Source organism: Diceros bicornis, chromosome 27, assembly GCF_020826845.1.
Source record: "Diceros bicornis minor isolate mBicDic1 chromosome 27, mDicBic1.mat.cur, whole genome shotgun sequence".
NCBI classification, from domain to species: domain Eukaryota; kingdom Metazoa; phylum Chordata; class Mammalia; order Perissodactyla; family Rhinocerotidae; genus Diceros; species Diceros bicornis.
The window spans coordinates 32,459,299-32,470,112 of record NC_080766.1 but is presented as its reverse complement, the minus strand read 5'-3'; positions in this window follow the sequence as shown (position 1 = coordinate 32,470,112).

Genomic DNA, 10,814 nt, shown 5'->3' with positions numbered 1-10,814 from the left:
AGACCCGAAAGGAACCACATCACTGCTGTCTATCTCCACTCTATCCCGAGTAGTCCTTGGGAAACACTCTGTCACTTTCCCCACTTCCCCTGGATCCCAATGTCACAGCACTAGTTCCGCCACCAAAGAAGGTCTTCAGCCCTTCGCTCACCCACTGGATGTCTTAGGAGGAGTCAGACCTCAGCCTGTGGGCTGCCTTAGCAGCCTTAGGCATGATTTAGACACCAGTCCTCTGTCTCCCACCTGCAGAGAACACATTTCAAAACTCTCCCAGTGACCCTGAGCCAGAGAGTATATTTTGGGCTTTGTGGGCTCTAGGTCTCTGTCCTAACTACTAAACTCGGCATTGTAGCTTGAAAGCAGCCACAGACAATACCTAAAGGAATCAGCATGGCTGTGTCTCAAGAAAACTTTATTCATGAAAACAAGTCATGACCAGATCAGGCCTGCAGGCCAAAGGTTGCTGACCCCGGGGTTAGAGGTAGTGTTCCTCCAACCCTCATTTCACTTCCCAAACAGGGCAGGGGTGGACGCCCAGACAGGAGACCACTTTCTCATTACAAATCTTTTTATACCAATTCCTCTCTCTTTGTACTCTGAGTACTTTCATTATCTCAAAGTGGGGAAGGGCGTTTAAGAGTTGTGAAATGCTTTCTCAGACATTTCCCTGGAATATATTCATACAGGAATTTGCCTCACAATCACTTTTGTAACTGATAACAAATTGGCCCCTTAATTGAAAATCAGACAGGAAGAGTTTCAAATGTGTCGAGCTCAAGGTGGCTGCGGCCTCCAGCTGGGGCGTCCAGTAGAGAGCTGGAAGCTGTGCGTTGAAAGTCAGGAGGATGAACTGGGCGTAGTTCCTTTCTCAACAAAGATGTAGCCATCATCCTGCATCCTATCACGTTACCTTGCTTCTTCATACAACGAGTGTGGTGCATACCCCCAATTTCCTTGTTGACTGGGGTCTGATATCATTATAGCAGCGTTGTTGTGACTTGCTGTAAAACCAATGCCACCGGGGGTATGGAGGTGCCTAGAATTAGTCTCCTTTAAACTGAATGGCCCTGATGGCTTTGCCTTTGTGAATTCTCACGTCTGCTTTCCACAGACTTTTCTGTCTCCTCCCTCCCTGGCAGCCTGCAGCAGCCACTTCTTATTGCTGTCAGTTTGCCTATCTCTGTCAGCCTCCTTCCTGATTTTGCTCCTTTTAATGTGCTTGCACTTAAAAACCAAAGACTCGAAGTGTTAGAACTGTTAGATAAATTGTACTGGGAGCGAGTGCGAGTGGCTGTCCGGAGGGCGGCACGCGCGATCTTAACATGTGGACACTGGGACATCTATTTTGGCCTGCTTACAGACTTGTTCTTATGTGTTAAATGCAACATTTATTGTGGCTGCTTTACAGGCATTTATTCATTCATTCACTCAATCATTCACTTATTTATTTTTTGTTTGGATGCAGGTGCTCAGCCATGCTCCTGCTATGTTGCCCAAAAAAAGACTTTGTTTTGGATGTGGTTGGGATCCTTTTTTTAATCTTCTAGTTGATTTATGTATTCACATATGTAAAGAAATTTTTGTAATTGCATACATGTGATCTATGTATTTTTAGGGCACTTTTGCTTCATTTTTGCTTGCCTCCCTCCTGCCTTCACCCTCCTTAGGGTCCCTTTTCCCCACTGTGACGTAGCATGTGCCAACAACTAGGTATACAGTAGTCCCCCTTATCCATGGGGGATACATTCCAACACCCCCAGTGGATGCCTGAAATCACAGATAGTACCGAACCCTATATATACTGTTTTTTTATATACATACATACCTATGATAAAGTTTAATTTATAAATTAGGCAAAGTAAGAGATTAACAACAATAACTAACAATGAAATAGAACAATTATAACAATATACTATAATAAAAGTTACCGTAGATTTTAGCAACCTCAGCATATGACTTTTTTCTTTCCTTATTAAGTCCAGAACTTTTCACTTAAAAGGAAGCACTTTACGGCTTCTCTTTGGCATATCCGAATTGCCAGCATCACTACTCGTGTGCTTTAGGGCCAGTATCAAGGAAAATAAGGGTTACTTGAACACAAGCACTGTGATACTGTGACAGTTGATCTAATAACCGAGATTGCCACTAAGTGATTAAGGGTTGGGTAGCATATACAACCTGGATAGGCTGGACAAAGGGATTATTCATGTTCCTGGTGGGATGAAGCAAGATGGCATGAGATTTCATCACACTACTCCGAATGGCGTGTAATTTAAAATTTATGACTTGTTTATTTCTGGAATTTTCTATTTAATATTTCTGGACCACAGTTGACTGCAGGTAACTGAAACCACAGAAAGTGAAAGTATGGATACGGGGGGATTACTGCATAATGAAAACCCTAAGACATCAGTAAAGAAATTGAAGAAGACACAAATAAATGGAAGAGATTCCATGTTCATGGATTGGAAGAATTAATATTGTTAAATGTCCGTGCTACTCAAAGCAATCTACAGATTCAATACAATCCCCATCAAAATTCCAATGGCATTTTTCTCAGAAATAGAAAAACAATCCTAAAGTTTGTACAGAACGACAAAAGACCCCAAATAGCTAAAGCAACCTGGATAAAGAAAAACAAAGCTGGAGGTACCACATTCCCTGATTTCAAACTATATTACAAAGCTATAGTAATCAAAACAGTATGGTATTGGCATAAAAACAGACACATAGATCAAGGGAACACAATAAAGAGTCCAGAAATAAACTCATCCATGTATGGTCAATTAATTTATGACAAAGGAGCCAAGAACATACAATGGGAAAAGGACAGTCTCTTCAATAAATGATGCTGGGAAAACTGGGAAGCCATGTGCAATAGAATAAAACTGAAACCCTATTTACACCATACACAAAAATCAACTCAGAACAGATTAAAGACTTGAACATAAGACCTGAAACCATAAAACTCCTAGAAGAAAACATAGGTGGTAAGGCCCCTGACATCGGCCTTGGCAATGATTTTTTACCTTGTTTTTTTAAGTGTCTTTAAAAGAAAAATGACTATCTAAAGCAAAAACAATACTCACGTATTGAGGGCTTATAAAAAAATGTAGAAGTAAAACTTAGAACAACAATAAACACAAGATTGGAGAGGATACAAATAGGTTAAAAGTGAAAGAATAGAAAAAATATACTATGCAAATACTAATTATTAGAGAGCTGGAGTGGCTATATCAATATAAGACAAAATAGGGCCGGGCCCGTGGTGTAGTGGTTAAGTGCACACGCTCCACTGCTGGCAGCCTGGGTTCGGATCCCGGGCATGCACCGATGCACCGCTTGTCAGGCCACGCTGTGGCAGCGTCCCATATACAGTGGAGGAAGATGGGCACAGATGTTAGCCCAGGACCAGTCTTCCTCAGCAAAAAGAGGAGGATTGGCATGATGTTAGCTCAGGGCTGATCTTCCTCACAAAAAAATAAAATAAAATAAAAAAATATATATATATAAAACAAAATAGATTTCAGGACAAGGAATATTACCAGAGATAAAGAGGAAATTCTCCTAATGATAATGGAGTCAACTGATCAAGGAGAAATAATCCTAAATTTTTATACACCTAATAACAAAGCTTCAAAATACATGAAGAACTATTGATGGAATTGAAAAGAGAAATAAAGAAACCCACAATCACAGCAGATGTCAAATTTCCTCTCTGAGTAATCGACAGAATAAGTAGCCAGAAAATGAACCAGATAGAGAAGACTTAAACAACACTATCAACCAACCTGACCTAATTGACGTTAACAGAACATTCCACCTAACAGCAGCAGAATAAACATTATTTTCAAGTGCACATGGAACAATCATTGACCTAGACCATATGCTGAGCCATATTACAAGTCTCAATAAATTTAAAAGGATTGAAATTATACAATGTATGATCTCTGACCACAGTGGAATTAAATTATAAATCAATAACAGAAAGATATTTGAGAAATTCCCAAATATTTTGAATTTAACCAATATATTTCTAAATAACTCACAGACAAAAGAAGGAATCACCAGGGAAATTACAAAACATTTTGAACTAAATGAAAACGAAAACAACACATATCAAAATTTTGAGAGGAAAATTTAAAGTTTTAAATACTTATATTACAAAAGAAAAAAATGTCTCAAATCAATAATCTAAGCTTCCACTTTAAGAAACTAGAAAAGGAAGAGCAAATTAAATACAAAGCCAGCAGAAGAAAGGAAATAATAAAGATAAGAGTGAAAATCAATGAACCAGAAAGCACACAAACAATAGAGCTAATCAATGAAACTAAAGCTGTTTCTTTGAAAAGGTCAACAAAATAGATGAATCTCTAACTACACTGTACAAGAAAATTCTAAAAAGAACATACAAATTACCACCATCAGGAATGAAAGAGGAAATACCGCCACAGACATTAAAAGGATAATAAGAGAATATTATGCAAAACTTCATGCCAATAAATCGTCAACCTTTAAATAGACAAATTTCTCAAAGAATAAAAATGATCAAAACTGACTCAAGAAATAGAATACCCGAACAGCCCTATATCAATTTTAAAAGTTGAGTTATTAATATAAAACCTCCCATAAAGAAGACTTTAGTCCCAGATGGCTTCACTGGTGAATTCTAACAAAATCTTAAGGAAGAACTAATATCCATGCTTCACAAACTCCTTCAGAAAATCGAGAAGGAAGAAAACACTTCTCAACTCATTTGATGAGGACAGACTACTGAGACACCAAAACCATTACAAGAAAAGGAAACTGCAGACCATTATCACTCGTAAACATACAAGGAAATGTTCTTGACAGAACCTTTGCAAATTGAGTCCAGCAATACATAAAAAGGTTAATTGTAAGGGTTACACCCCATTGTAACCACAGGTTTTCTAGGATCAGTTCAACTGACCCCATCTTATCAACAGAGTAATTAAGAGTGGTTTTTCAGGAACTGAGAAACAACCCCTTGTCTGGTTCAGGCTGGTTGAGACCACCAACCCATCAAGTGGGCCTGCGCAAATGTGTGACCCTTTTGACATCAAGGGCCTGAAAACCACCCTCAGATCACACTAACACCACCATTTGTGAACATGTGTCTTATGAAGAGCCATGAAGCTTGACTATGCTTGCCCATATCATCATTACCTCACTTCTCCTTACCTCCAATCATCTATCTCCACACTTCAAACCACTCTGCTCTTTATTCCATAAATTTTGCCCCAAGCCCTGGATCAGGGAGACAAGATTTGAGAGTGTTGCCTCCTGTCTCCTTACAGACTGATCTCACAATAAAGCTTATTTCTTTTCTCAAAAGGTGATGCTGTAATAATTGGCTCTTTATGTCCATCAGGCAAGAGAACCCCAATTTTGTGGGGTAACACCATGACCAAAGGGATTTATTCAGGAATGCCAGTTTAGTTTAACATTCAAAAACCAATCAATATAATTCATCATATTAACAGAATAAAATAGAAAAGCCATAAGAACATCTTAAAAGACATGGAAACAGCACCTGACAAAATTCAAGACCATCCAGGATTTAAAAGAATAAAAAAACTCTCAAGAAACTGATAGAAGAGAACTTCCTCAACCCATTATGGGGCGTCTCTGAAAAATCTATAGCTAACAACATAGGTAATGGTGAAAGAATGTTAGCCCCTGAGATCAGACACAAGATAAGGGTGTCTACTCTCACTACTTTTATTCAACATTGTACTGGAGGACTAGTTGGTACAAACAGGAAAAAGAAATAAAAGACATACATAGTGGCTAGAAAAAAATAAAACTGTCATTCCTCACAAGACATGATCATGTACAAATGGCCAATATGCAATTGAAAAAACGCCCCACATCAGGGTGAGGTGTTGGACTCTGGAGGAACGAACTTACCTGGCTTACCATGGTATCCTAAACACCTAGCCTGTGCATGGTAGATGTCATATTTATTTTGTGAATAAAATAATGCTAGATTGGGGTGGTTCAGTCCTGGAAGGTGACATTTCTCTTCAGTCTAGGCTTGATTTTAATACTTTCAATTTTGGGAAAAGAATTTGAGAGCCCTCTTATTAAGTAGGATAGGAAATGGCCAAGAGGAACTGTTTTCCTTTATTAGTTACTTGTGATGGTTAATTTTAGGTGTCAACTTGACTGGGTCACAGAATGCCCAGATTAAACATTATTTCTGGGTGTGTCTGTGAGAGTGTTTCTGGATGAGATTAGCATTTGAGTCAATGGGCTCAGTAAATTGTCATCTCCAGTTGGGGTGGGTATCATCCAATCCACTGAGGGCCTGAATAGAACAAAAGGTGGAAAAAGGAGGAATGAGTCCGTTTTTTCCTGCCTTGCTCTGTGAGCTGAGATATCTCCTCACATCTTCTCCTGCTCTGGCCTGGGATTTACACCATCAGCTTCCCTGGTTCTCAGGCCTCTGGTGGGACTGAATGACACCACTAGCTTTCCTGATTCTCCAGCTTGCAGAGGGCAGATTGTGGGGCTTCTCAGACTCCATGATCACATGAGCCCATTCCTCATAATAAATAAATATATACATATTATATATTATATGGAGAGATATATATAAATCTCCATATATACATATAAAAAATATGTATATTTTATATACATATAAAAATATATTCTAATTGTTCTGTTTCTCTGGAGAACTCCAACTAATACATTACTCATACGCTCGCTATCATAGCTAATAGCTAAGATTATCAATCAAAAACATTCTAAGTTTGCTACACACTTATCTGTATAATTTCTTTTTTTTTTTAATCTTTTTTTTGTGTGTGTGTGTGAGGAAGATCAACCCTGAGCTAACATCCATGCTAATCCTTCTCTTTTTGCTGAGGAAGACCGGCTCTGAGCTAACATCTATTGCCAACCCTCCTCCATTTTTTTTCCCCAAAGCCCCAGTAGATAGTTGTATGTCATAGTTGCACATCCTTCTAGTTGCTGTACATGGGACGCGGCCTCAGCACGGCCAGAGAAGCGGTGCGTCAGTGAGCGCCCAGGGTTCCGAACCCGGGCAGCCAGTAGCAGAGCGGGCACACTTAACCACTAAGCCACGGGGCGGCCCCAGTATAATTTCTTTTTTTAAGGAGCTTACTCTTTGTGACTACAAAAGTAGTACATGCCTTCTGTAGGGAGTCTAGAAAATGTTGAAAAATTAAGAAAATGAAAATTCCCTAAAATCCCATCACCCCGAATGCCACCGAGTCCTTCGTTCTCCCAGTTCCTGTTTTCCTTGTAGTCTGTTCCACTATTTTGGCACCAATAGCATAAAAGGCATGAAGATAGAGGTTGATATGAAAAGGAATCTGGTAGATCCCTTGGGGACGGAGAGGGACATCCATGTGGAATTTTCCAGTGGACAGTTGGAAATGCAGTTGTAAACCAGGAGAGATTTCAGATTCCCTACGTGAGGAGGGAGACAGATCACAGAGACGTCAAGTGAAATTTCATGGAATGGAGGAGGCTGGCGATAGCAGGAATACAGACCAAGGAGAAAGGAGGACTCTTGCACAAAATAATGAGTTTATACTTGCTCCAGAAAGTATACAGGATAAAGCATTAGAAAGAAACTATTTTGTCTTGGGGCACAGAATTAACCAGAATATTACTTCCCGAACGCCATCTTTTCTTTCCTCTGAATATTGATTTCATCTACTCTTTTTAAAAACACGAGTTTATTTGGAATGGCTTTTCAGAACTGTCTATTTTCACACCCACATTATGAACAAATGAATTGGTTTAAATCTATGTTCTTTGAGAGCAGGCAAGTTTGCAAGTGGATAAAATGTCTTGCTGATTTTCATCAGTCGTATCTATTTATAATCCTCCGCCATCTTTTTAATAGGCTGCGTTCCTACTGCTTCAAGGCCTGCTCACAAAGGACAGCCCTCATGAGTTTTTGTTGTTTGCCAAAAATTTCGTATTGGAAGATTTGACTTGTCTGTCTAGAGATAGAGACGGAAGTCCAGCGGTAGCTGTGCAAATGCCTCCCACCTGTCCCAGAGCAGAGAGAGATGCTGCTGTCTTCAGAACAGAAAAATGGTAGAAAAGGCTGCCAAGGCAGCCAAAGTCTAGCTGACAACATATATTCCCCAAACAACTTGTTTAAAGACCTCTCAAACACTATCAACACAAAACCAAAAACCCTATCCAGAAAAAACATCCTAAATCTAGTTATCCATCTCAAACACAAGGATCTTAGAAGCCAACTCTTGTTCTCTGTGCATTCAAATCTCAGTAGGATGGTACACACAAAACGTTCTCCTCTGGGTCATCACTCCCTCAATTCAACAGCCATTAGGGAGCCCAATAGCTATAATTCATTGAGCCCCAAACACAGCACGTCTAAAGTTGAACTCACCACCTTCTCCCAAGCCTCTTTCCCACCCTAGGTCAAGTTCCAGGCTTCCTTAGCCAAATCCACTTCCCTGACTCACTGGAGGAAAGATGGCTTGTATGAATTGGGGGAGGGGTATGCCATTAGGCTTTGTGGGCCCATTTTTAAGTTCTGCCACTGTTCACAAAAAGAGAGAGGCAGGGTGAGCAGTACATCATGTGGGAGTAATGCAGACTTTTTTTTCAGATAACAGTAATACAAGGTAACAAGTGCTACACAGCACGGTCATGGAAGCATACGGTGGGAGATGTTGAGTCTGGCTGGGAGGAGAGTGGGGAAGCTTTTCAGGACAGTGCCTGGCTCCCAAACTAGGTTTTCCACAGGTGCTAAGTGAATGAAAGAAGGTGGTATCTGAACACCAACCAGATGCTGAGTGGGCCTGCCTATGTGGAGGAACAATGAGGGATTTTACATGAGAGCAAAGGCCAAGCTGTGTCAATTCCCAGACGAATCCACGAATGACAAAACTTGACAGCTCTTGCAGTAGGCTGAAAACAGTGTGGGGATCCTGGATAGTACTTGATAGACAACAGATATCCAGAAAAGCTAAGGAGTAGGAAGATAGATTTACTCAAAACTGCATTTTCTAATGCAGTGTTGGTGCTCCTATGGATGACAACTCTTACAGAAGCAAAATGGTTTTAAAAAACATGTTGTTCAGCTGAGAGATAAAAACGTTGTGATATGAAGTAGATGATGTGTGGGCTTGATAAGAACATTTGGCATCTATTTTGTTTGTTCCTTCAACAAATAATTAAGAGTATGCTTCTCTTATCTTAAAAGAAACAAGCACACTCTCCCTCATCATGCAGCTTTTTCGTGGTGTCCTCACAACTTTCCTTCAGAGGCAAGTTCTGTAAAATATCTCCTGTCGCCTTCCCTTTTGGGTGCACACCAGTTTGGCTTCCACCCTCACCACCCCTGCCAACATTCCTGCTGAGTCCTCATTGGTATCGGGTACTTTCCACTCCTTATCTTGCTGACTTCCACCTTCAGCACTGGACAGGGCTGACCGCTTCTCCCATCTCCGCCTCTTCTCACCCCAACTTCTTTCCCTTACACACCTGCCTTCCCATTGTTTCCCTTGTCTGTTTCAGCTCCTCCCAGCACTAGCTGTGCACTAATGACTCCCAGATCTCTACCTCCTCTCAGCCATCTCTCCTGACTCCACTCGTGTTTACCCAACTGCCTACTAGACATCTTCACTTATTTGCCCCAGGGGCAGCTCAATCTCCACAGGCCCCAGAAGGAAATCATCTGGCCTTGGGCATGTCAGTTAACAGAACTGGGCCTCACTTCCTCAACTATAAAACAGGGGCATTACTAATAGCCACCTCATACAGAAGCCTAAGATTACATGAAATGACACAGAATAGCATGTCAGATAGACCTTGGCACGTGGAAAACGACCTACAAATGTTAACCATTATTCTGCCTGCACTCAAACCCATTCCTCCCTCCCCATATATTGACTGAATTCACTTATAAACCCACTCTGTTCAAACCAGAACCTTGAGCACCCGGTTTGACACCTCCCTCTTGCTTAACTTCAGCTGTTCTGTCCCAGCCTGTTCCATTTCTTAAACACCTGACCTTATCTCTCCTTCTCCACTCCATTACCTTCAGACCTCAGCATCCCCTGGGACTAGGGCCATTCTTTCCCTGACCCTACTCTTGCTACTCTATACCTTTCTTCCAAAAGAGCACACTTGGGCCGGCCCCATGGCTTAGTGGTTAAGTGAGCGCGCTCCACTGCCGGCGACCCGGGTTCGGATCCCGGGCTCGCACCGACGCGCTGCTTCTCTGGCCATGCTGAGGCCGCGTCCCACATGCAGCAACTGGGAGGATGTGCAGCTATGACACGCAACTATCTACTGGGGCTTTGGGGGGAAAAAATAAATAAATAAAATCTTTAAAAAAAAAAAAAAGAGCACACTGCATGACACCACTCTCCTCTTAGACTCTTTCGACGGCTCCCCACCGCCTTGGGGACAAAATCCAAACTCTGCCTTGGGGACAAAATCCAAACTCTTTGCGAGGGCACAGAGACTCTTGAGAAGCTGTTCTCAGTCACTCCCTGTCAGTCCACCTCACTCCCTCAGTTCCAGCTTGTCCTCCTTGGGGGGAGATGATGCCACAGTAGTCATCTAGCTCAGTCAGGCGGGAGTGTCTTCTCCAACTGCTGCTGCTGCTCCTTCCAGATGTAGCTCGGGTGCCACTTCCTCTGAGAAGCCTTCCTGGACTTCTAGACGGATGAGTAGCTTTCTTCTTTGCTCCCCAGGACCTCTGTCCTAACACTTATCATGCTTTAGTCATTATCTGCTCATTTGCCTGTCCTCCCCCACTAAACTGAGTTGTC